Raw genomic sequence first — 24,929 nt, 5'->3', positions numbered from 1 at the left:
AAAAAAAACTTCATCTAGATTTCTTTCATTTCTTTTTGTTTGCTCTGCATTTTCTGCGTCGAATTCATTGCATATCATTCAGTAAATTCCTTGCAAATCTTTGTGAGATCCTACTAGTCTAGTGAGCTCAGGTGACAAGTGTTTTCTCTGTGATGAACTCGGTTTCACCGATTTGTTGTTTCCGGTCCAACCGAATCCTTTCGGTACAATCGAAGCATACCACTCGGTGCCACCGATTTCACAACAGGAAAAACAGCTTGCCACTTATTCTGTGTTTCTTCTGATCCAGCTCCACTCAGTGAATCTTGTCCTCTACAAGCATCACATTTTTATAAATGCTTTGTGCTGTGACTCAAGGATCAAACCCTTCTTGGAAATTGATGTCAAAGGGGGAGAGAGAGATCACATCAAATCTTATCACTTAGAGAGATCACATCAGAGAGGGAGAGTATCACCTCCTCAGGGGGAGAAAGAGATCTCCAGGGGGAGAGAATACTCAAGTAGAAAGTATTTCTCAAGGATCCCAAATGCTTGGTGTTCAAGAGGAGAGATGCCACATGTCTTATTGAGGGGAAAAGACATGTTCATATGTGCTTATTTGCATTAGCTTGCATTAGCTCTATTCATTTATATCTTTCAGCTCTGATTTTCTGTTCCCTATCTTCTCCCAGTATCCCATGCTAGATTCAGGGGGAGCAAGACATCTAAGGGAAAGAAATCATTTAAATTCATTGCATATCCTTACTCTTGGGGACATGTCTACTCCAATGTGGTACTTAGTACTCACTCTCTACATGTCATCCCAGTCTTGGTATTCTTTTGGTTTCTTCTGTTTGCTCTAGCTAGTAGATGTACCTGTGTTATCTAACCTTGTTTGTGTAGGTTCATTCCATCCTAAGCCAACTCAAGACTACAAGGTAAGTATATGCATCACACTCATGTGTATGAGGAATTCTTGCTGATGTACATACTGTTTGCAAGAAGGACTCATAAGCATGAAGGTATTTTCTTTAACATTCTTTGCTTTGATGCATATGGCCAAGATACATGTAACACATTGCCAACTCCATCATGGTTATGCTCTCACATGCTTATATACTCTATATTCACATGATTGCGTACATGTAGGGGGAGCCTATGCTTGTTACACATCTTTCCAAAGTTGTACTTGCTATTCTCTACATCTTTATCCAAAGCTTTGATGTATGTTGTCATCAATTACCAAAAAGGGGGAGATTGAAAGCACAAGTGCTCCCTAGGTAGTTTTGGTAATTAATGTCACCATATCTTTTGTTGGACAAACACTTTTACCTAGTACATTTCAGACAAGTTCAACAATGGAGTGGCATGGGCTAAAAGATGTGGGAACTCCTTCAAGATGCTAAGGACAAAGGATTGGCTCAAGCTTCAAGCTCGAGACTCTTCATTTTATATTTTAGTGATCCAAGATCACATTGAGTCTATAGGAAAAGCCAATACTATCAAGGAGGGATGAGGTGTTGCTTAATGAGCCTGTTGCTTCATGTGCTTAGTGATATGCTCCAAAACCCTCCACTACTTTCTCACATCCACATATGACCTAAACCTAAAGTCAAACTCGGCCATACCGATTCTTTCTATCCGGCGCCACTGAGTTTAGATGTCATAGCCACTGCCACAAACCCTAGGCAAATCGGTCTCACCGATAGGGATCTCGGTCTCACCGAGATGGGATTGCAATCTCTCTGTGTATGTCCATTACCAAAATCGGTCTCATCAAGTTTGTGTAATCGGTACTACCGAGATTACAATGCAAACTCTCTGGTTAACTTATTACCAAAATCGGTCCCACTGAGTTTGAGTAATCGGTCCCACCGAGTTTGCCTGACCAACTCTCTGGTTAGCAAATTACCAAAATCGGTCTCACCGAGTTTGCGTAATCGGTCTCACCAAGATTACATTATGCCCTAACCCTAATCATATCGGTCCTACCGAGTTGCATATCGGTCCCACCGAAAATCCTAACGGTCACTAGGTTTACTAAATTGGTCCGACCGAGTTCATCAATTCAGTCCCACCGAGTTTGGTAAATTGTGTGTAACGGTTAGATTTTGTGTGGAGGCTATATATATCCCTCCACCTCCTCTTCATTCGTAGAGAGAGACATCAGAACAAACCTACACTTCCAACTTACCAGTTCTGAGAGAGAACCACCTACTCATGTGTTGAGGCCAAGATATTCCATTCCTACCATATGAATCTTGATCTCTAGCCTTCCCCAAGTTGCTTTCCACTCAAATCTTCTTTCCACCAGATCCAAATCCTATGAGAGAGAGTTGAGTGTTGGGGAGACTATCATTTGAAGCACAAGAGCAAGGAGTTCATCATCAACGCACCATTTGTTACTTCTTGGAGAGTGGTGTCTCCTAGATTGGCTAGGTGTCACTTGGGAGCCTCCAACAAGATTGTGGAGTTGAACCAAGGAGTTTGTAAGGGCAAGGAGATCGCCTACTTCGTGAAGATCTACCGCTAGTGAGGCAAGTCCTTCGTGGGCGACGGCCATGCTGGGATAGACAAGGTTGCTTCTTCGTGGACCCTTCATGGGTGGAGCCCTTCATGGACTTGCGCAACCGTTACCCTTCGTGGGTTGAAGTCTCCATCAACGTGGATGTACAATAGCACCACCTATCGGAACCACGCCAAAAACATTCGTGTCTCCAATTGCATTTGAATCCTCCAAAACCCTTCCCTTTACATTCTTGCAAGTTGCATGCTTTACTTTCCGCTGCTCATATACTCTTTGCATGCTTGCTTGCTATATGTTGTGAATGTTAAACTTGTGCCTAAACTCCACTTAAACTTAAAGAAGTTAAAAACTGCAACTTTGGTACTTAGTGTCTAATCACCCCCCCCCCTCTAGACACCTCTTCTCAAGGTCCTACAGGGTGCGGCTGCCCTCCCTCCCCCCACTATATATAGGGCCCCTAGGGGGGGCCTGCCCTAGGAGATCCAATCTCCAAGGGGGGCGGCGGCCAGGGGGGAAACTTGCCCCCCCAAGCCAGGTGGAGGCGCCCCCACCCCTAGGGTTTCCAACCTTAGGCGCAGGGGGGCCCAAGGGGGGCGCACCAGCCCACCAGGGGCTGGTTCCCCTCCCACTTCAGCCCATGGGGCCCTCCGGGATAGGTGGCCCCACCCGGTGGACCCCCGGGACCCTTCCGGTGGTCCCGGTACAATACCGGTGACCCCCGAAACTTTCCCGATGGCCGAAACCTGACTTCCTATATATAATTCTTCACCTCCGGACCATTCCAGAACTCCTCATGACGTCCGGGATCTTATCCGGGACTCCGAACAACTTTCGGGTTACTGCATACTAATATCTCTACAACCCTAGCGTCACCGAACCTTAAGTGTGTAGACCCTACGGGTTCGGGAGACATGCAGACATGACCGAGATGACTCTCCGGTCAATAACCAACAGCGGGATCTGGATACCCATGTTGGCTCCCACATGCTCCTCGATGATCTCATCGGATGAACCATGATGTCGAGGATTCAATCAATCCCGTATACAATTCCCTTTGTCAATCGGTACGTTACTTGTCCGAGATTCGATCGTCGGTATCCCAATACCTCGTTTAATCTCGTTACCAGCAAGTCACTTTACTCATACCGTAATGCATGATCCCGTGACCAGACACTTGGTCACATTAGGCTCATTATGATGATGCATTACCGAGTGGGCCTAGAGATACCTCTCCGTCATACGGAGTGACAAATCCCAGTCTCGATTCGTGCCAACCCCTAGACACTTTCGGAGATACCCGTAGTGCACCTTTATAGTCACCCATTTACGTTGTGACGTTTGGCACACCCAAAGCACTCCTACGGTATCCGGGAGTTACACAATCTCATGGTCTAAGGAAATGATACTTGACATTTGGAAAAGCTCTAGCAAAACGAACTACACGATCTTTGTGCTACGCTTAGGATTGGGTCTTGTCCATCACATCATTCTCCTAATGATGTGATCCCGTTCTCAATGACATCCAATGTCCATAGTCAGGAAACCATGACTATCTGTTGATCAACGAGCTAGTTAACTAGAGGCTCACTAGGGACGTGTTGTGGTCTATATATTCACACATGTATTACGATTTCCGGATAACACAATTATAGCATGAACAACAAACAATTATCATGAACAAGGAAATATAATAATAACCAATTTATTATTGCCTCTAGGGCATATTTCCAACAGTCTCCCACTTGCACTAGAGTCAATAATCTAGTTCACATCACCATGTGATTAACACTCGTAGGTCACATCGCCATGTGACTAACATCCAAAGAGTTTACTAGAGTCAACAATCTAGTTCACATCACTATGTGATTAACACTCAATGAGTTCTGGGTTTGATCATGTTATGCTTGTGAGAGAGGTTGTAGTCAACGGATCTGCAACATTCAGATCCCTGTGTATTTTGCAAAACCTTATGTCATATCGTAGATGCTGCTACCACGTTCCACTTGGAGCTATTCCAAATTGTTGATCCATTATATGTATCCGGTATCTCTACTCAGAGCTATCCAGATAGGTGTTAAGCTTGCATCGACATAACTCTTTACGTTGAACTCTCTATCACCTCCATAACCGAGAAACATTTCCTTATTCCTCTAAGGATAATTTTGACTGCTATCTAGTGATCCACTCCTGGATCACCTTTGTACCCTCTTGCTAGACATGTGGCAAGGCACACATCAGGTGCGGTACTCATCATGGCATACCGTATAGAGCCTATGACAAAAGCATAGGGGACGACCTTCGTCCTTCCTCTTTCTTCTGTCGTGGTCAAGCTTTGAGTCTTACTCAACTTCACACCTTATAACTCAGGTAAGAACTCCTTCTTTGACTGACCTATTTTGAACTCCTTCAAAATCATGTCAAAGGTGTGTGTTCTTTTGAAAGTATCATCAGGCATCTTGATCTATCTCTATAGATCTTGATGCCCAATATGTAAGCAACTTTCCAGGTCTTCCTTTGAAAAACTCCTTTCAAACAACCCTTTATGCTTTCCAGAAATTTTACATCATTTCGGATCAACAATATGTCATTCACATATACTTATCAGAAATGTTGTAGTGCTCCCACTCACTTTTTTGTAAATACAAGTTTCTAACAAATTTTTGTATAAACCCAAAAACTTTGATCACTCCATCAAAGCGTATATTCTGACTCCGAGATGCTTGTTGTAGTCCATGGAAGGATCGCTGGAGCTAGCATACCTTTTAGCATCCTTAGGATCGACAAAACCTTTCTGATTTTATCACATACAACCTTTCCTTACAAAAATTGGTAAGGAAACTTGTTTTGACATCCTTCTGCCAGATTTAATAAATGCAGCTAATGCTAACATGATTCCAACGGACTTAAGCATCGCTACGGATGAGAAAATCTCATCGTATTAACTCCTTGAACTTGTGAAAAACTCTTCGCCACAAGTTGAGCTTCATCGACGGTGACATTACCGTCCATGTCCGTCTTCTTCTTAAAGATCCATCTATCTCAATGGCTTGACGATCATCGGGCAAGTCCACCAAAGTCCATGCTTTGTTCTGATACATGGATCCTATCTCGGATTTCATGGCTTCTAACCATTTGTCGGAATATGCACCCACCATCGCTTCTCCATAGCTCGTAGGTTCATTGTTGTCCAACAACATGACCTCTAAGATAGGATCACCGTACCACTCAGGAGTAGTACATATCCTTGTCGACCTACGAGGTTCGATAGCAACTTGATCCGAAGCTTCATGATCACTATCATTAGCTTCCTCTTCAATAGTCGTAGATTCCACAGAAACATCTTTCTGTCTTGCACTACTCTCCGGTTGAAGTGAGGGTTCGACAAGCTCATCAAGTTCTATCTTCCTCCCACTCAATTCTTTCGAGAGAAACTTTTCCTAGAGAAAGGACCTGATTCTAGAAACAATCCCTTTTGCTTCCGGAACTGAGACTGGAGGTATACCCAACTGTTTTGGGTGTCCTATGATGATGCATTTATCCGCTTTGGGTTCGATCTTATCAGCCTGAAACCTTTTTCACATAAGCGTCGCAGCCCCAAACTTTTAAGAAACGACAACTTAGGTTTCTCTAAACCATAGTTCATACGGTGTCATCTCAACGGAATTACGTGGTGCCCTATTTAAGGTGAATGTGGTTGTCTCTAACGCCTAACCCATGAACGATAGTGGTAATTCGATAAGAGACGTCATGGCATGCACCATATCCAATAGGGTGCAACTATGACGTTCGGACACACCATCACACTATGGTGTTCCAGGCGGTGTTTGTTGTGAAACAATTTCCACAATGTCTCAACTGTGTACCAAACTCGTAACTCAGATATTCATCTCTATGATCATATCATAGACATTTTATCCTCTTGTCACGAAGATCTTCAACTTCACTCTGAATTTACTTGAACCTTTCAATAATTCAGACTTGTGTTTCATCAAGTAAATATACTCAACATCTACTCAAATCATCTATGAAGTAAGAACATAACGATATCCACTGCATGCCTCAGCACCCATTGGGCTGCACACATCAAAAAATGTGTTACTTCCAACAAGTTGCTTTCTTGTTCCATCGAGGCTTTTCTAGTCATCTTGCCCATGTGGTATGATTTGCATGTCTCAAGTGATTCAAAATCAAGCTCCATCTACATGGAGTTGCTTCATGCGTACATACCAATAGACATGGTTTGCATGTCTCAAGCTTTTCAAAAACGAGTGAGTCCAAAAGATCCATCAACATGGAGCTTCTTCATGCGTTTTATACCAATATGACTTACATGGCAGTGCCACAAGTAGGTGGTACTATCATTACTACCTTATATCTTTTGGCATGAACATGTGTATTACTACAATCGAGATTCAATAAACCATTCATTTTAGGTGCAAGACCATTGAAGGTATTATTCAAATAAACAGAGTAACCATTATTCTCCTTAAATGAATAACCGTATTGCGATAGACATAATCCAATCATGTCTATGCTCAACGCAAACACCAAATAACAATTATTTAGGTTTAACACTGATCCCAATGGTAGAGGAAGCGTGCGATGTTTGATCACATCAACCTTGGAAATACTTCCAACACTTATCGTCACCTCGCCTTTAGCTAGTCTCCGTTTATTCCGTAGCCTTTTATTTCGAGTTACTAACACTTAGCAACCGAACCGGTATCTATTACCATGGTGCTACGAGGAGTACTTGTAGAGTACACATGTATATCCACTATACTTCTGTCGACCTTGCCTGCCTTCTTATCTACCAAGTACCTAGGGTAATTCTGCTCCAGTGACCGTTCCCCTTATTACAGAAGCACTTAGTCTCGGGTTTGGATTCAACCTTGGGTTTCTTCACTAGAGCAGCAACTGATTTGCCATTTTATGAAGTATCCCTTCTTGCCCTTGCCCTTCTTGAAACTAGTTGTGTCACCAACCATCAACAATTGATGCTCCTACTTGATTACTACTTTCGCAGCGTCAAACATCGCGAATATTTCAAGGATCATTATATCTATCCCTTGATATGTTATAGTTCATCACGAAGCTCTACCAGCTTGGTGGCAATGACTTTGAAGAAACATCACTATCACATCTGGAAGATCAACTCCCACTCGATTCAAGTGATTGTTGTACTCAGACAATCTGAGCACAAGCTCAATGATTGAGCTTTTCTCCCTTAGTTTGCAGGCTAAGAAAATCGTCGGAGGTCTTATACCTCTTCACGTGGGCACGAGCCTGAAATCCCAATTTCAGCCCTCGAAACATCTCATATGTTCCGTGACATTTCGAAATCGTCTTCGATGCCTCAATTCTAAACCGTTTAACATTACTGAACTATCACGTAGTTAACAAAACGTGTATGTCAGATGTTCACAACATCCACAAACGACGTTCGAGGCTCAGTACACCGAGCGGTGCATTAAGGACATAAGCCTTCTACGCAGCTATGAGGACATTCCTCAGTTTATGGACCCAGACCGCATAATTGCTACTATCAACTTTCAACTAAATTTTCTCTAGGAACATATCTAAAACAGTAGAACTAAAGTGCGAGCTACGACATAATTTGCAAAGACCTTTTTGACTATATTCAGGATAATTAAGTTCATCTTATGTACTCCCACTCAGATAGACATCCCTCTAGTCATCTAAGTGATTACATGATCTGAGTCAACTAGGCCGTGTCCGATCATCACGTGAGACGGACTAGTCATCATCGGTGAACATCTTCATGTTGATCGTATCCACCATACTACTCATGCTCGACCTTTCGGTCTCTTGTGTTCCGAGGCCATGTCTGTACATGCTAGGCTCGTCAAGTCAACCTAAGTGTTTTGCGTGTGTAAATCTGGCTTACACCCGTTGTATGTGAACATTAGAATATATCACACCCGATCATCACGTGATGCTTCGAAACAACGAACTTTTGCAACTGTGCACAGTTAGGGGGAACACTTTCTTGAAATTTTAATGAGGGATCATCTTATTTACTACCGTCGTTCTAAGCAAATAAGATGCAGAAACATGATAAACATCACATGCAATCAAAAGTGACATGATATGGCCACTATCATTTTGCTCCTTTTGATCTCCATCTTCGGGGCTCCATGATCATCATCGTCACCGGCATGACACCATGATCTCCATCATCATGATCTCCATCATCGTGTCTCCATGAAGTTGTCTCGCCAACTATTACTTCTACTACTATAGCTAACGGTTTAGCAATAAAGTAAAGTAATTACATGGCGTTGTTCAATGACACGCAGGTCATACAATAAATTAAGACAACTCCTATGGCCCCTGCCGGTTGTCATACTCATCGACATGCAAGTCGTGATTCCTATTACAAGAACATGATCAATCTCATACATCACATATCATTCATCACATTCTTTTGGCCATATCACATCACATAACATACCCTGCAAAAACAAGTTAGACGTCCTCTAATTGTCGTTTGCATGTTTTACGTGGCTGCTATGGGTTTCTAGCAAGAATGTCAGGACCCCGACTCAATGCCACATCGATCTAGCATGTAACACCCCATATCACTTTGCGGCCTCACGCACGGTATTCCCACGGGTGTCGCCTTACCTTTGCCCGGGACCGTTTGCGTCTTTTGGCACACGTATATGATAGTGTCGCTAGCATCCATATGGTAAGGAGCCCGGGCTGACATGGCTAGTCGTAAACCCAAAGTGGCACTAACTTACAGGGACAGGCATCCGTGACCCAGCATCGAACGTGTCGGTCATCAGCGAGTGAATCCAGGCTGTAGCACTGGGCTAGCAGGACTCCGGAGAACCGGGCTGTAGCGGGCTAACAGGACTCCGGTATTCATCGCGTGACATTTCCCCAAAGGGACAGACACAGGAACGAAGAAGGACACATGCCGGCCAGCCTAAGTGTTCCGGAGCAGTAGCAAGCTACCATGGCTCGGTGGAAACACTAGGAGACATTTCCCGGTAAGAGAGGCTACTAAAGATAAACAACTAGATAGTCAGATCCCACACATACCAAGCATTTCAATAACATACACACAATATGCTCGATATGTGCAAATACAACATGGCATCATAACATGACTCTACGACTCAAGTATTTAATCAATAGGCTCCGAGGAGCGAGACATTACAAACATGGGTCTCATGACCCAACAATCAGAGCATACAAGTCAAAGCACAAGCGGAAGCTATCATGTCTGAGTACAGACATCTATAAATGAAAAAGGCTGAGAAACCTGACTATCTATCAGATCCTGCCGATGGCACAAGATCGTAGCTGAGGTATCAAGCTAAACGTCTAAGTCCACGCGGAACTACTAGTGAGACTGAAGTCTCTCTGCAAAAACATAAAATAGGCAAACGTGAGTACAAATGTACCCAGCAAGACTTACATCAGATCTATCTACATATGCATCATTATCAACAAGGGGGTGGAGGGGTTTGACTGCAGCAAGCCAGCTTTGACTCGGTGGCTAACCTGAACTACGACTGCAAGTAACTCTTTTGAGGTGGCGCACACGAGTCCACATATTCACCATATCAATACACCACTATGGATCCGCTCCCGTCTCCCTACGAGAACGCCATCCATAGCACTCACGCTTATCTTGCGTATTTTAGAGTATCCACTTTCACTTGTCTATGAACTATGCAAGGGGTCCAAGTTTCCATATCCGAGGAATCCGGCTATTCGAATAGATGATGTTAACCCTGCAGGGATGTACTTCTTCACACACGCTCCCGCCACTTACCGCCCTGTACACGTCATGTACCTCGGCAACCTTCAAGCGGAAGCCGGGCGAGGGAGTCGGCCACGACCTGACTAACCGAACAAGTCTCTAGTCCAGGTTTATCGCCTATTCAGGTTCCATCTGCAAGGAGATCCGGCCGGGGTGTCGCTTACGGCCCCAAACGATGTGTGCAGGGTTCCCAAGCCCACCAATCGGGTGCCACTTGGTACACCGGGCCACTGTGCCTAGTCTGTCCCAAGCCCACCTGTACCGGGTGCCACTTGGTAGACTACTAACACTACCTACAAACACCAGAAACTAGTTGCAACTCCTGGACAGAGATCATGTTGATTAATAAGTCGAGAGGGGCACTTAAGCATTCCAATGTGTGGTAGTAGCTGGTCATGGATCACAAACACAGAACTCGGTTCCTGAGGACGGCTGCAATGAGACAACCCACCATGTACTCCTACATGGCCTCTCACCGCTACCTTTACCAAATCGTGTTCACACACTTAGCTCACACACAGTAGGACATGTTCACACGCCTCTGATTCATCCCCGATGAATCAGACCTGACTCAACTCTAAGCAGTAGCAGGCATGACAAACAAGCATGAATGAGTAGGCACATCAGGGCTCAAACAACTCCTACTCATGCTAGTGAGTTTCATCTATTTACTGTGGCAATGACAGGTCATGCAAAGGATAAAGGGGTTCAGCTACCGCAGCAAGTAACAAATATGTCGTTGTTGTCCTAATGCAGTAAAAGAGAGCAGGAGCGAGAGAGTGGGATTTTATCGGAATGAACAAGGGGGTTTTGCTTGCCTGGCACTTCTGAAGATAATATAGCTCTTCATCGGTGTCATCGATCACATCATCGGTACACGTCTATCGAGAGGGGACAATTACCGGCAACACAGAAGAAACACAATCAATGCAATGCACAATATGATGCATGCTATGACATGGCAATATGAATGTGTTTTGGGCTAATGCACCTAAAACCAGATTAAATGAAGTTGGTTTGAATCCAAGATTCAAATTCAAACTCCATATGTGGTTATTTAAATGTCATTCACTTCATTTGCCCTAAACAGTAGTGATAAGTTGTTCTAACATGCATGAAAATGGTACAGATGGATTCCTTGAATTTTTCTGATAATTTTTCATATATAAATTATTTAATTTGGAGTTACGGTTAATTTTCTATGATTTATTGAAGTTTAGAATATATTCTGGAATTATTAAATCATTTAAGATTTTTTTTAAATTCCAGAAAGGAATTATTGCGTCAGCATGACGTTGGCATGACGTCACAGGTCAACAGGGGCTGGTCCGGTCAAACCTGACGTGTGGGGACCACACGTCAGTGACACAGTTAACTAACCTAAGTTTAATTAGAGCCTGGGCCCACATGTCAGTGTCAGCAGGGGGGGTAATTAGTTTAACTAATTCGGTTAGTGCTAATCCTAATTAGCTAACAGGGCTGGGCCCACCTGTCATCGACCCAGGGGGAGGTCAAACCCCTGGTCAACAGGGCCTAACCCGCCGGCGGCTTGACGCCGGCGAGGCCGAGACGGCGGAGACCTTCGGGTTTCTTGCTCCGGCGTCCAAACGCCGCGCGGAGAGGCTCTGTGGGTTCCTAGCGCTCGTGCGCATCCGGAGAAGGCGACAGAAGGACGCGGGGTGGTCAGCGCTCGCCGGAGCGGGGCTTGCGACGGCGGCCGGAGCTTCGGGTTCGAGCGGGGCGAGGCCACAGAGGACGGGAGGGCTGGTTAAGGGGCTCGCCGAGCTCCTGAAGATGCTAGGAGCACGGTGCCGTGCTCGGTTTCGAGCCTTGCTGGCTGCAGTGACGGCGGCGACATCGCCGGCGGCGTGGGGTTCTCGGCTCGTTGTGAACGGCGGCTAGAGAGGGGGGTAGGGCACGGGGAGAGGGGGAATCGGGTCAAGGGCTCACCACGGAGCTGCAGGGAGGGTTAGTGGGCTCGGGGGCGCGCCGGAGTGGCCGAATCGACGGAGAAGGGCGCCGGGGCCGAAGCTTGAAGACGATGGCGATGGCGGCTGCTCGGGGCCCTTCTGGTCGCGTGAGACGACGAGGAGGACGGGGGCGGAACAGCGGAGCTTTGGGAGGCGTCGGGGAGGCGAAACGGTGGTTGTGGCCGCGCGAGCGCTGGTCGGCGGCGACGGGCTCCATTCGGGTGAGGAGAACAGAGGAGGGGGAGAGTGTTCCGGGGAGAGGATGAGGACGCGGGAGAGTGAGGGAGAAGTGAGAGGGGGTCGGGGGCTGCGTGGCGTCGCGGGAGGGACCAGGGGAGGAGGAGGCAGCCAGGCAGGGAGGAGGTGGCCGGGGCGCGTGGCCGCGCGCGCCGGGCGCGTGCCCGTCCTCCTGGCAGAGGAGGAAGGCGACAGGGGGATAGCGGTGGCGGGCTGGGCCGCTGGGGGAGCTGGGCCGGCTGGGCTGAACAGGTAAGCGCCAGGTAAGCTTTGCTCTTTTTATTTTTTTCTCTCTGTTTTGTTTTTCTTTTATTTAATTCTTTTGCCACTGTTTTGAATTAAAAATAATAATTCAAACAATGCCAAAGCTCCTCTGAATATTTTTATTTTGCTATATGGACTTTTCCAAAAGCTCATAAAATATTTCAGGGGTATTTGAAATTATATTCTAGTTATATGAATATAATTCAAATTCAAATAGCTAATGATTTAAATCCAAAGTCCCAAAAATAATTCCTTAAAAATGTTCAATATTTGGTTGGGACCAGAACCCTTACCAAAAATTATCAAACATTTAAGAAGAGCATTTTGGAGCAATGAATGAGATTTCTAGGTTTTTGCCCCTCTTTTATTTAAGTTTTTGAGGCTTCCAAAATTCCCTCAGTTCAAATTTTCAGAATTTAAACATGATGCACACATGAGCTAGCCTAGAGCACTACCAGCAGCTAGGGATGTGACAACTCACCCCCACTAAACAAGAATCTCGTCTCGAGATTCAAGCGTAGGGTAGGATGAAGGGGAAACGCAAACTAGTACAATCTTCACGATCCAGGTTGCACTTCAAATGAACGTTGATTTGAACACCATCATCGTCTTGAAGTCTTGCTCTGAGAAATCCTGTCAACATGACATGGAGGGAAGAAGGAGACTCTAGAGGGGTCGATCTTCTCGAAGATCGAACAACTCACGGAATGAGACATAGGACCATCTCTCGGGTTGAGACACGAGATACACATCAAGAGGGGTGGAAAGAAACGGATGACGAAGGTTCACTAGGTGGACAATAATTCCACACTTAAGAAGGTGGTCAACGATTGTCAACGTAGCGAGGAGTTAAGTTGACATGACACCATAATGATGCACCTTAGGGAAGGTGACTCGAAAATATATCCCCTTAAGTGGCAAAAAGAATTACTTTTGATACCGAGATCATTGAAACTCTTTATACCAGCCTAAGGCAATTCTTGAGTGATCGTTTGGAGGGGTTCGGTAGAATGGCATACTCGGACTTGGATGATGTGGATTACCTTGTTGAAGACAACATAATGGATGAATTTGCTTATCACCGGAAATGGAAGAGACCCATGGTAGAATGGCACATTGGCGGTGCAAGCTAGGAACAAAATGCAAATGCTGGGAATGATTCTGGTAACTGGGGAAGAACCCAACAACAGAGAGTGAATTCACTGTTTGAAAAGATCATAGCATTGCCGAGGAAACTGAGAGCAAACCCAGTTAGTGCCGATGATAACACCTAGCGCTTGTGCGTGCTCTCAAGAACTTGAGCATTTCCATATTCATCAGGGTTTTACCAACATCCGTGTCAAGGGTCCTGGCAACACAACTTGCTACCATGATGAATGATGATGGATGATGCAGATGCAAAGGAAGATAACACCTTCTCAGATTACACCTTAGCGAAGCCAAGGAACAAAATCTGGATGATCGACCGAGAGACATTTAGCACTCCGCTTCTAATGTTCTCCTTGATGTGCTAGTGTAACCCATTCATAGATATGGTTTGATATCTAAAACATCAAGTAAAAGGCCGGACTTCGGGAACACAAAAATCCATAGGGGCAACTAGGGAGTAAACCCTACGAAATCCCTATGGGGAGGTGGCCAACTTCATCAATCAAGATATTATAATAACAGGTCTTCCGGCTGGGTGTGTTGGCCACGACATCCACTTTACCGGTTATCACGCGACCAATATTATAATTCTTGGGAAATGTTCCAACCATCATATCTGCCTGAGATTCAGATCTGGTTGGTGTCAGAATATTCCAGGCTCATCGAGTCTAGGAAGAAAAATGAAAGTTTGCAACACAAATCGACGAGATGACGTTGTGAGATTCTCGGGAAATGAACTACGATAGTAAGCTCCAAAACATGAGATGGTTCTGCTACAAACATGTGAACACGTTGTCCCAGACAAGCATGACCACAAAGTAGTCTTATAATAAAACACTACCGAGTTCAGGAGGGGGAACCATCAGCGAGGATATCGAAGTTTTGTACAAATCCGTCTGGTACCTTCGGGACTAGCACTTAGAACTTATTAATCTTGAACAAATCAATCAGTGGCTTGGTGTGCTAGGGACCCATATAGAATGGAGGTTGCAAGTCTCCGAACCACAGAATACTTCGCACGTATGCATGACTGATTTGGGATGATTCCAAAATAAGCAACATTGACTTTCTCGAATCCACGGTGGCAACTTGCATCAAATGCACGTGAATCAAAGGAAGTCACTCCTTTCATCAACAAGTACTTCATGAGCTAGCATGAAGAAAATGCTTTCAAAAGTTTCCAACACTAACTTAATGTTCAACAACATCATGGAGGAGATAAGAATGTTGTCAATGGGCTCAACAACAACTCATCAGAATTTCCATATCACTGGACTTCCACCATCGTGTGAACACGGTGATAGCATTGGTCAGAACCAAAAGATATAATGGTGTATGCTCGAGGGATCAACCACGAGTAAGACAACATTACGAACATCGTTGGATCTGACTTGATTTGACGATAGCCCACACTCAAATCAAAGGATTGATAAGACAGTAGGTGCAGCAACTGATCATAGGGACCAATCGATGAAGATATCATCTTTCTTCAACACACACACACACAAGAATATCCCTTTGGAACGAACTAAGTTAGGCAAGCTTTTATCTTCCAATTCTCCAAGTTGTTGTCTAGCTTAACCAACTAGCTCAGGGATATCCAACACAGATTCTTGGAGAAAGGGTGGTTTATAAGAAAACCAACTTGATCACGAACTCGACATAGCGGTCAGGTGACAACCTGGTAATACTTCCGAGAAGATATTCATAAAATCACGAACCACCGATATGTTACTAAGCTTGAGAACAATCTTGCTTTTCAGGGCAAGACGATATGATCAATAGAGCAAGGATTTGAAATAATCCTAACTCATCGATCGAGGAGTGAACCAGGAGAATGGACTAGGTAGCACGATCAATCTTAGAATGATGATTCAATAGCCAACACACTAAGAATGAAATTATTGTCCTTTAACTACCCAGCAACGAGGTTGCTAGGCGTATTGATTTCACACATCACAATTCATTTGTCGGTATTCCGGTTGCATCAACACGAAGACCGGGGAATGACTAATGATGGCAAGAAGTATCACTGTACTAAGAGTTCATAGGATGGTGTGCAATTCCTATAACAATCCCGATATAAAGATGGTAATACTCCAAGGTAGAACAGAACAAAAGCTGGATTAGCAACTTGATCTGCGGAGTACAACTACTTTGACCCAATCCTAGATATGGATGAGGTACTGGAGTTTGTTTCTCCTAGCCACTCTCTGGAATAGAATGGCTTGACGGACCACAAGAGTAATAAGCATTGACAACACGAATGCACAATTACTTCTGACTATCAATTGATAGACGAGGGCCAGAAAACAACTAAAGAGGGACAACTCAAAGGAACATATGATTTTCTAAGTTGTGAATGCATAGATTAGCATGTCGAACGAGTTCGACATATTTCTTCCAGACAATCCATGCAGAAAAATAGAACTGGCAGGGTCACAATATATAATGGAGAACTCATCGAGAGCACTCCTGTTGTGATCTTTTGATCCAACAAACTTTTGCCGTAAGTGGTTCATGGTATTTGGAAGAAGGATATACCACGGACCTCGAGAACTACTGCAAAGGTTACTAATAACCTAAGGGAGCTAGCAATTACTATCAACATGAAGTAAGTAGGGTGAATCTCGGGTTCAAAACCCAGGAATAGAATACCTACTCCTAAGTAGCATCACGGAATGCTTTCGAGAATAAAGGCCAGAATCATCACACTAGGACACAAATCATGGGTAGGCCACTAGATGATCCCCTGAGACACCTAGGGTCATAATAATTATTCCAACATAAAGGTCGAGGCAGTAGAATACCTCAACTCAACAATTAGTGTGATTGAGCTGGCATAAAGGAGCATCGAAACCAGAGGGAAAGGATTTTGCAAATGCATCAGACTATTTAGAAACCTGGAATGACTCGGACAGCATAACGGCTGTAAATGCTCAGAAAAGATTTGAGACATTCACAAAAATGGTGGCATAACCACTCAGAAGCACAATATCAAGGTTTGGAGATCAATAATTAACATACAGAAGATAGTAGGAGCTGAACTGAGGCTTGAATCAACAATCTTATAAGTCTACGGATTAGTAACGCGTGATCCTGATAGAAAGAAGAGATAGCCTAGCTCTTAATCCCCGTAGGAAAGATAAGATGACTCAGATCAGAAGGCATGAGATATAAGGAGTAAAAAGAGTCTTACGTTCCATCCCACAATCAATTCCCTTATATAACTAAAGAATTTCTAGACTCAACTTCGACTAGTTTGGCTTGGTAATCCTACAGGCAGTCAAGCTCTGATACCAACGCTGTCAGGACCCCGACTCAATGCCACATCGATCTAGCATGTAACACCCCATATCACTTTGCGACCTCACGCACGGTATTCCCACGGGTGTCGCCTTACCTTTGCCCGGGACCGTTTGCGTCTTTTGGCACACGTATATGATAGTGTCGCTAGCATCCATATGGTAAGGAGCCTGGGCTGACATGGCTAGTCGTAAACCCAAAGTGGCACTAACTTACAGGGACAGGCATCCGTGACCCAGCATCGAACGTGTCGGTCATCAGCGAGTGAATCCAGGCTGTAGCACTGGGCTAGCAGGACTCCGGAGAACCGGGCTGTAGCGGGCTAACAGGACTCCGGTATTCATCGCGTGACATTTCCCCAAAGGGACAGACACAGGAACGAAGAAGGACACATGCCGGCCAGCCTAAGTGTTCCGGAGCAGTAGCAAGCTACCATGGCTCGGTGGAAACACTAGGAGACATTTCCCGGTAAGAGAGGCTACTAAAGATAAACAACTAGATAGTCAGATCCCACACATACCAAGCATTTCAATAACATACACACAATATGCTCGATATGTGCAAATACAACATGGCATCACAACATGACTCTACGACTCAAGTATTTAATCAATAGGCTCCGAGGAGCGAGACATTACAAACATGGGTCTCATGACCCAACAATCAGAGCATACAAGTCAAAGCACAAGCGGAAGCTATCATGTCTGAGTACAGACATCTATAAATGAAAAAGGCTGAGAAGCCTGACTATCTATCAGATCCTGCCGATGGCACAAGATCGTAGCTGAGGTATCAAGCTAAACGTGAAGTCCACGCGGAACTACTAGTGAGACTGAAGTCTCTCTGCAAAAACATAAAATAGGCAAACGTGAGTACAAATGTACCCAGCAAGACTTACATCAGATCTATCTACATATGCATCATTATCAACAAGGGGGTGGAGGGGTTTGACTGCAGCAAGCCAGCTTTGACTCGGTGGCTAACCTGAACTACGACTGCAAGTAACTCTTTTGAGGTGGCGCACACGAGTCCACATATTCACCATATCAATACACCACTATGGATCCGCTCCCGTCTCCCTACGAGAACGCCATCCATAGCACTCACGCTTATCTTGTGTATTTTAGAGTATCCACTTTCACTTGTCTATGAACTATGCAAGGGGTCCAAGTTTCCATATTCGAGGAATCCGGCTATTCGAATAGGTGATGTTAACCCTGCAGGGGTGTACTTCTTCACACACGCTCCCGCCACTTACCGCCCTGTACACATCATGTACCTCGGCAACCTTCAAGCGGAAGCCGGGCGAGGGAGTCGGCCACGACCTGACTAACCGAACAAGTCTCTAGTCCAGGTTTATCGCCTATTCAGGTTCCATCCGCAAGGAGATCCGGCCGGGGTGTCGCTTACGGCCCCAAACGATGTGTGCAGGGTTCCCAAGCCCACCAACCGGGTGCCACTTGGTACACCGGGCCACTGTGCCTAGTCTGTCCCAAGCCCACCTGTACCGGGTGCCACTTGGTAGACTACTAACACTACCTACAAACACCAGAAACTAGTTGCAACTCCTGGACAGAGATCATGTTGATTAATAAGTCGAGAGGGGCACTTAAGCATTCCAATGTGTGGTAGTAGCTGGTCATGGATCACAAACACAGAACTCAGTTCCTGAGGACGGCTGCAATGAGACAACCCACCATGTACTCCTACATGGCCTCTCACTGCTACCTTTACCAAATCGTGTTCACACACTTAGCTCACACACAGTAGGACATGTTCACACGCCTCTGATTCATCCCCGATGAATCAGACCTGACTCAACTCTAAGCAGTAGCAGGCATGACAAACAAGCATGAATGAGTAGGCACATCAGGGCTCAAACAACTCCTACTCATGCTAGTGAGTTTCATCTATTTACTGTGGCAATGACAGGTCATGCAAAGGATAAAGGGGTTCAGCTACCGCAGCAAGTAACAAATATGTCGTTGTTGTCCTAATGCAGTAAAAGAGAGCAGGAGCGAGAGAGTGGGATTTTATCGGAATGAACAAGGGGGTTTTGCTTGCCTGGCACTTCTGAAGATAATATAGCTCTTCATCGGTGTCATCGATCACATCGTCGGTACACGTCTATCGAGAGGGGACAATTACCGGCAACACAGAAGAAACACAATCAATGCAATGCACAATATGATGCATGCTATGACATGGCAATATGAATGTGTTTTGGGCTAATGCACCTAAAACCAGATTAAATGAAGTTGGTTTGAATCCAAGATTCAAATTCAAACTCCATATGTGGTTATTTAAATGTCATTCACTTCATTTTCCCTAAACAGTAGTGATAAGTTGTTCTAACATGCATGAAAATGGTACAGATGGATTCCTTGAATTTTTCTGATAATTTTTCATATATAAATTATTTAATTTGGAGTTAAGGTTAATTTTCTATGATTTATTGAAGTTTAGAATATATTCTGGAATTATTAAATCATTTAAGATTTTTTTTAAATTCCAGAAAGGAATTATTGCGTCAGCATGACGTTGGCATGACATCACAGGTCAACAGGGGCTGGTCCGGTCAAACCTGACGTGTGGGGACCACACGTCAGTGACACAGTTAACTAACCTAAGTTTAATTAGAGCCTGGGCCCACATGTCAGTGTCAGCAGGGGGGGTAATTAGTTTAACTAATTCGGTTAGTGCTAATCCTAATTAGCTAACAGGGCTGGGCCCACCTGTCATCGACCCAGGGGGAGGTCAAACCCCTGGTCAACAGGGCCTAACCCGCCAGCGGCTTGACGCCGGCGAGGCCGAGACGGCGGAGACCTTCGGGTTTCTTGCTCCGGCGTCCAAACGCCGCGCGGAGAGGCTCTGTGGGTTCCTAGCACTCGTGCGCATCCGGAGAAGGCGACGGAAGGACGCGGGGTGGTCAGCGCTCGCCGGAGCGGGGCTTGCGGCGGCGGCCGGAGCTTCGGGTTCGAGCGGGGCGAGGCCACAGAGGACGGGAGGGCTGGTTAAGGGGCTCGCCGAGCTCCTGAAGATGCTAGGAGCATGGTGCCGTGCTCGGTTTCGAGCCTTGCTGGCTGCAGTGACGGCGGCGACATCGCTGGCGGCGTGGGGTTCTCGGCTCGTTGTGAACGGAGGCTAGAGAGGGGGGTAGGGCACGGGGAGAGGGGGAATCGGGTCAAGGGCTCACCGCGGAGCTGCAGGGAGGGTTAGTGGGCTCGGGGGCGCGCCGGAGTGGCCGAATCGACGGAGAAGGGCGCCGGGGCCGAAGCTTGAAGACGATGGCGATGGCGGCTGCTCGGGGCCCTTCTGGTCGCGTGAGACGACGAGGAGGACGGGGGTGGAACAGCGGAGCTTTGGGAGGCGTCGAGGAGGCGAAACGGTGGTTGTGGCCGCGCGAGCGCTGGTCGGCGACGACGGGCTCCATTCGGGTGAGGAGAACAGAGGAGGGGGAGAGTGTTCCGGGGAGAGGATGAGGACGCGGGAGAGTGAGGGAGAAGTGAGAGGGGGTCGGGGGCTGCGTGGCATCGCGGGAGGGACCAGGGGAGGAGGAGGCAGCCAGGTAGGGAGGAGGTGGCCAGGGCGCGTGGCCGCGCGCGCCGGGCGCGTGCCCGTCCTCCTGGCAGAGGAGGAAGGCGACAGGGGGGTAGCGGTGGCGGGCTGGGCCGCTGGGGGAGCTGGGCCGGCTGGGCTGAACAGGTAAGCGCCAGGCAAGCTTTGCTCTTTTTATTTTTTTCTCTCTGTTTTGTTTTTCTTTTATTTAATTCTTTTGCCACTGTTTTGAATTAAAAATAATAATTCAAACAATGCCAAAGCTCCTCTGAATATTTTTATTTTGCTATATGGACTTTTCCAAAAGCTCATAAAATATTTCAGGGGTATTTGAAATTATATTCTAGTTATATGAATATAATTCAAATTCAAATAGCTAATGATTTAAATCCAAAGTCCCAAAAATAATTCCTTAAAAATGTTCAATATTTGGTTGGGACCAGAACCCTTACCAAAAATTATCAAACATTTAAGAAGAGCATTTTGGAGCAATGAATGAGATTTCTAGGGTTTTTGCCCCTCTTTTATTTAAGTTTTTGAGGCTTCCAAAATTCCCTCAGTTCAAATTTTCAGAATTTAAACATGATGCACACATGAGCTAGCCTAGAGCACTACCAGCAGCTAGGGATGTGACAAAGAACGTTTCATACCTACGCAAAAACCACAACGTGATATGCCAATTGCTATTTACCCTTCATAAGAACCCTTTTCATCGAATCCGATCCGACTAAAGTGGGAGAGACTGGCACCCGCTAGCCACCTTATGCAACAAGTGCATGTCAGTCGGTGGAACCTGTCTCACGTAAGTGTACATGTAAGGTTGGTCTGGGCCGCTTCATCCCATAATACCGTCGAAACAAGATAGAACTAGTAACGGTAAGCATATTGAACAAAATCAACGCCCACAACAACTTGTGTTCTACTCGTGCATTGAATCTACGCAATAGACCTAGCTCTGATACCACTATTGGGGAACGTAGCAGAAATTCAAAAAAATTCTACGCATCACCAAGATCTATCTATGAAGAGACTAGCAATGAGAGAGAGGAGTGCATCTACATACCCTTGTAGATCACGAGCGGAAGCGTTCAAGAGAACGGGGTTGAGGGAGTCGTACTCGTCGTGATCCAAATCACCGATGATCCTAGTGCTGAACGGACAGCACCTCCGCGTTCAACACACATACGGTTGGGAAGACGTCTCCTCCTTCTTGATCCAGCAAGGGGGAAGGAGAGGTTGATGGAGATCCTGCAGCACGACGGCGTGGTGGTGGATGCAGCAGCGATCTCGGCAGGGCTTCGCCAAGCTCTACGAGAGGGAGAGGTGTTGCAGAGGGAGAGGGATGCGCCAGAGACTTGGGGTGCGGCTGCCCTCCCTCCCCCCACTATATATAGGGCCCCTAGGGGGGGCTAGGAGATCCAATCTCCTAGGGGGGCGGGGGCCAGGGGGAAACTTGCCCCCCAAGCCAGGTGGAGGCGCCCCCACCCCTAGGGTTTCCAACCCTAGGCGCATGGGGGCCCAAGGGGGGCGCACCAGCCCACCAGGGGCTGGTTCCCCTCCCACTTCAGCCCATGGGGCCCTCCGGGATAGGTGGCCCCACCCGGTGGACCCCCGGGACCCTTCCGGTGGTCCCGGTACAATACCGGTGACCCCCGAAACTTTCCCGATGGCCGAAACCTGACTTCCTATATATAATTCTTCACCTCCGGACCATTCAGCAACTCCTCGTGACGTCTGGGATCTAATCCGGTACTCCGAACAACTTTCGGGTTACTGCATACTAATATCTCTACAACCCTAGCGTCACCGAACCTTAAGTGTGTAGACCCTACGGGTTTGGGAGACATGCAGACATGACCGAGACGACTCTCCGGTCAATAACCAACAGCGGGATCTGGATACCCATGTTAGTCCCACATGCTCCTCGATGATCTCATCGGATGAACCACGATGTCGAGGATTCAATCAATCTCGTATACAATTCCCTTTGTCAATCGGTACGTTACTTGTCCGAGATTCGATCGTTGGCCCAATATCTCGTTATCGGCAAGTCACTTTACTCGTACCGTAATGCATGATCCCGTGACCAGACACTTGGTCACATTGAGCTCATTATGATGATGCATTACCGAGTGGGCCCAGAGATACCTCTCTGTCATATGGAGTGACAAATCCCAGTCTCGATTCGTGCCAACCCCTAGACACTTTCGGAGATACCCGTAGTGCACCTATATAGTCACCCAGTTACGTTGTGACGTTTGGCACACCCAAAGCACTCATACGGTATCCAGGAGTTGCACAATCTCATGGTCTAAGGAAATGATACTTGACATTTGGAAAAGCTCTAGCAAAACGAACTACACGATCTTTGTGCTACGCTTATGATTGGGTCTTGTCCATCACATCATTCTCCTAATGATGTGATCCCGTTATCAATGGCATCCAATGTCCATAGTCAGGAAACCATGACTATATGTTGATCAACGAGCTAGTCAACTAGAGGCTCACTAGGGACGTGTTGTGGTCTATAAATTCACACATGTATTACGATTTCCGGATAACACAATTATAGCACGAACAACAGACAATTATCATGAACAAGGAAATATAATAATAACCAATTTATTATTGCCTCTAGGGCATATTTCCCACAATTACTGTTGAGCAATTGATACAAAAGCGAATAATTATGAGATTATCTAGGTATGATCATGTATATAGGCATCACGTCCAAGACAAGTAGATCGAAATGATTCTGCATCTACTACTATTACTCCACTCATCGACCGCTATCCAGCATGCATCTAGAGTATTAAGTTAAAAACAGAGTAACGCCTTAAGCAAGATGACATGATGTAGAGGGATAAATTCATGCAATATGATAAAAAAACCATCTTGTTATCCTCGATGGCAACAATACAATACGTGCCTTGCAACCATTTCTGTCACTGGGTAAGGACACCGCAAGATTGAACCCAAAGCTAAACACTTCTCCCATTGCAAGAACTACCAATCTAGTTGGCCAAACCAAACGGATAATTCGAAGAGACTTGCAAAGATAACTCAATCATACATAAAAGAATTCAGAGAAGAATCAAATATTGTTCATAGATAAGCTGGATCATAAACCCACAATTCATCGGTCTCAACAAACACATCGCAAAAAGAAGATTACATCGAATAGATCTGCACAAGAGAGGGGGAGAACATTGTATTGAGATCCAAAAAGAGAGAAGAAGCCATCTAGCTACTAGCTATGGACCCGAAGGTCTGAAGTAAACTACTCACACTTCATCGGAGAGGCTATGGTGTTGATGTAGAAGCCCTCCGTGGTAGATGCCCTCTCCGGCGGAGCTCCGAAACAGGCCCCAAGATGGGATCTCGCGGATACAGAAGGTTGCGGCGGTGGAATTAGGTTTTTGGCTCCGTATCTGATCTGACGGGGGTACGTAGGTATATATAGGAGGAAGGAGTATGTCGGTGGAGCAGCAGGGGGCCCACAAGGCAGGGGGCGCGCCTAGGGGGGCGCGCCCTCCACCCTCGTGACCGCCTCTGGCACTTCTTGGAGTAGGGTCCAAGTCTCCTGGATCACATTCTGTGAGAAAATCACGTGCCCGAAGGTTTTATTCCATTTGGACTCCGTTTGATATTCTGTTTCTTCGAAATACTGAAATAGGCAAAAAAACATCAATTCTGGGCTGGGCCTCCGGTTAATAGGTTAGTCCTAATAATAATATAAAAGTGGAAAATAAAGCCCAATATAGTCCAAAACAGTAGATAAAGTAGGATGGAGCAATCAAAAATTATAGATACGTTGGAGACGTATCAGGTCCCTGCGATCGAAGGTGATTGGACAGGATGACCATGGGTTGAACTTTGGGGCGACTGACTCCATCGCATAGACGTCCCTAAGTGCACGTTTTCGTTCCCGTTTGGGAATGTGGGTGGCATAGATCATGTTTACCGTTTTCACCTGGGGGGAATTTCTTCTGTCCCCCAGTGTTCGGACACCAGGGCTCGTTGTCATCATTGCTGTGCAGCCCCTTGTCCTTGTTTTCGGCATTCAACTTGTCGGCCTGTTTGAACACCCAGCAATCTCTGTTAGTGTGATTGGTTGGTTTGTCGGGGGTGCCGTGAATCT

Source organism: Triticum aestivum, chromosome 4B (assembly GCF_018294505.1).
Source record: "Triticum aestivum cultivar Chinese Spring chromosome 4B, IWGSC CS RefSeq v2.1, whole genome shotgun sequence".
NCBI lineage: Eukaryota > Viridiplantae > Streptophyta > Magnoliopsida > Poales > Poaceae > Triticum > Triticum aestivum.
This window is presented reverse-complemented; position numbering follows the sequence as displayed.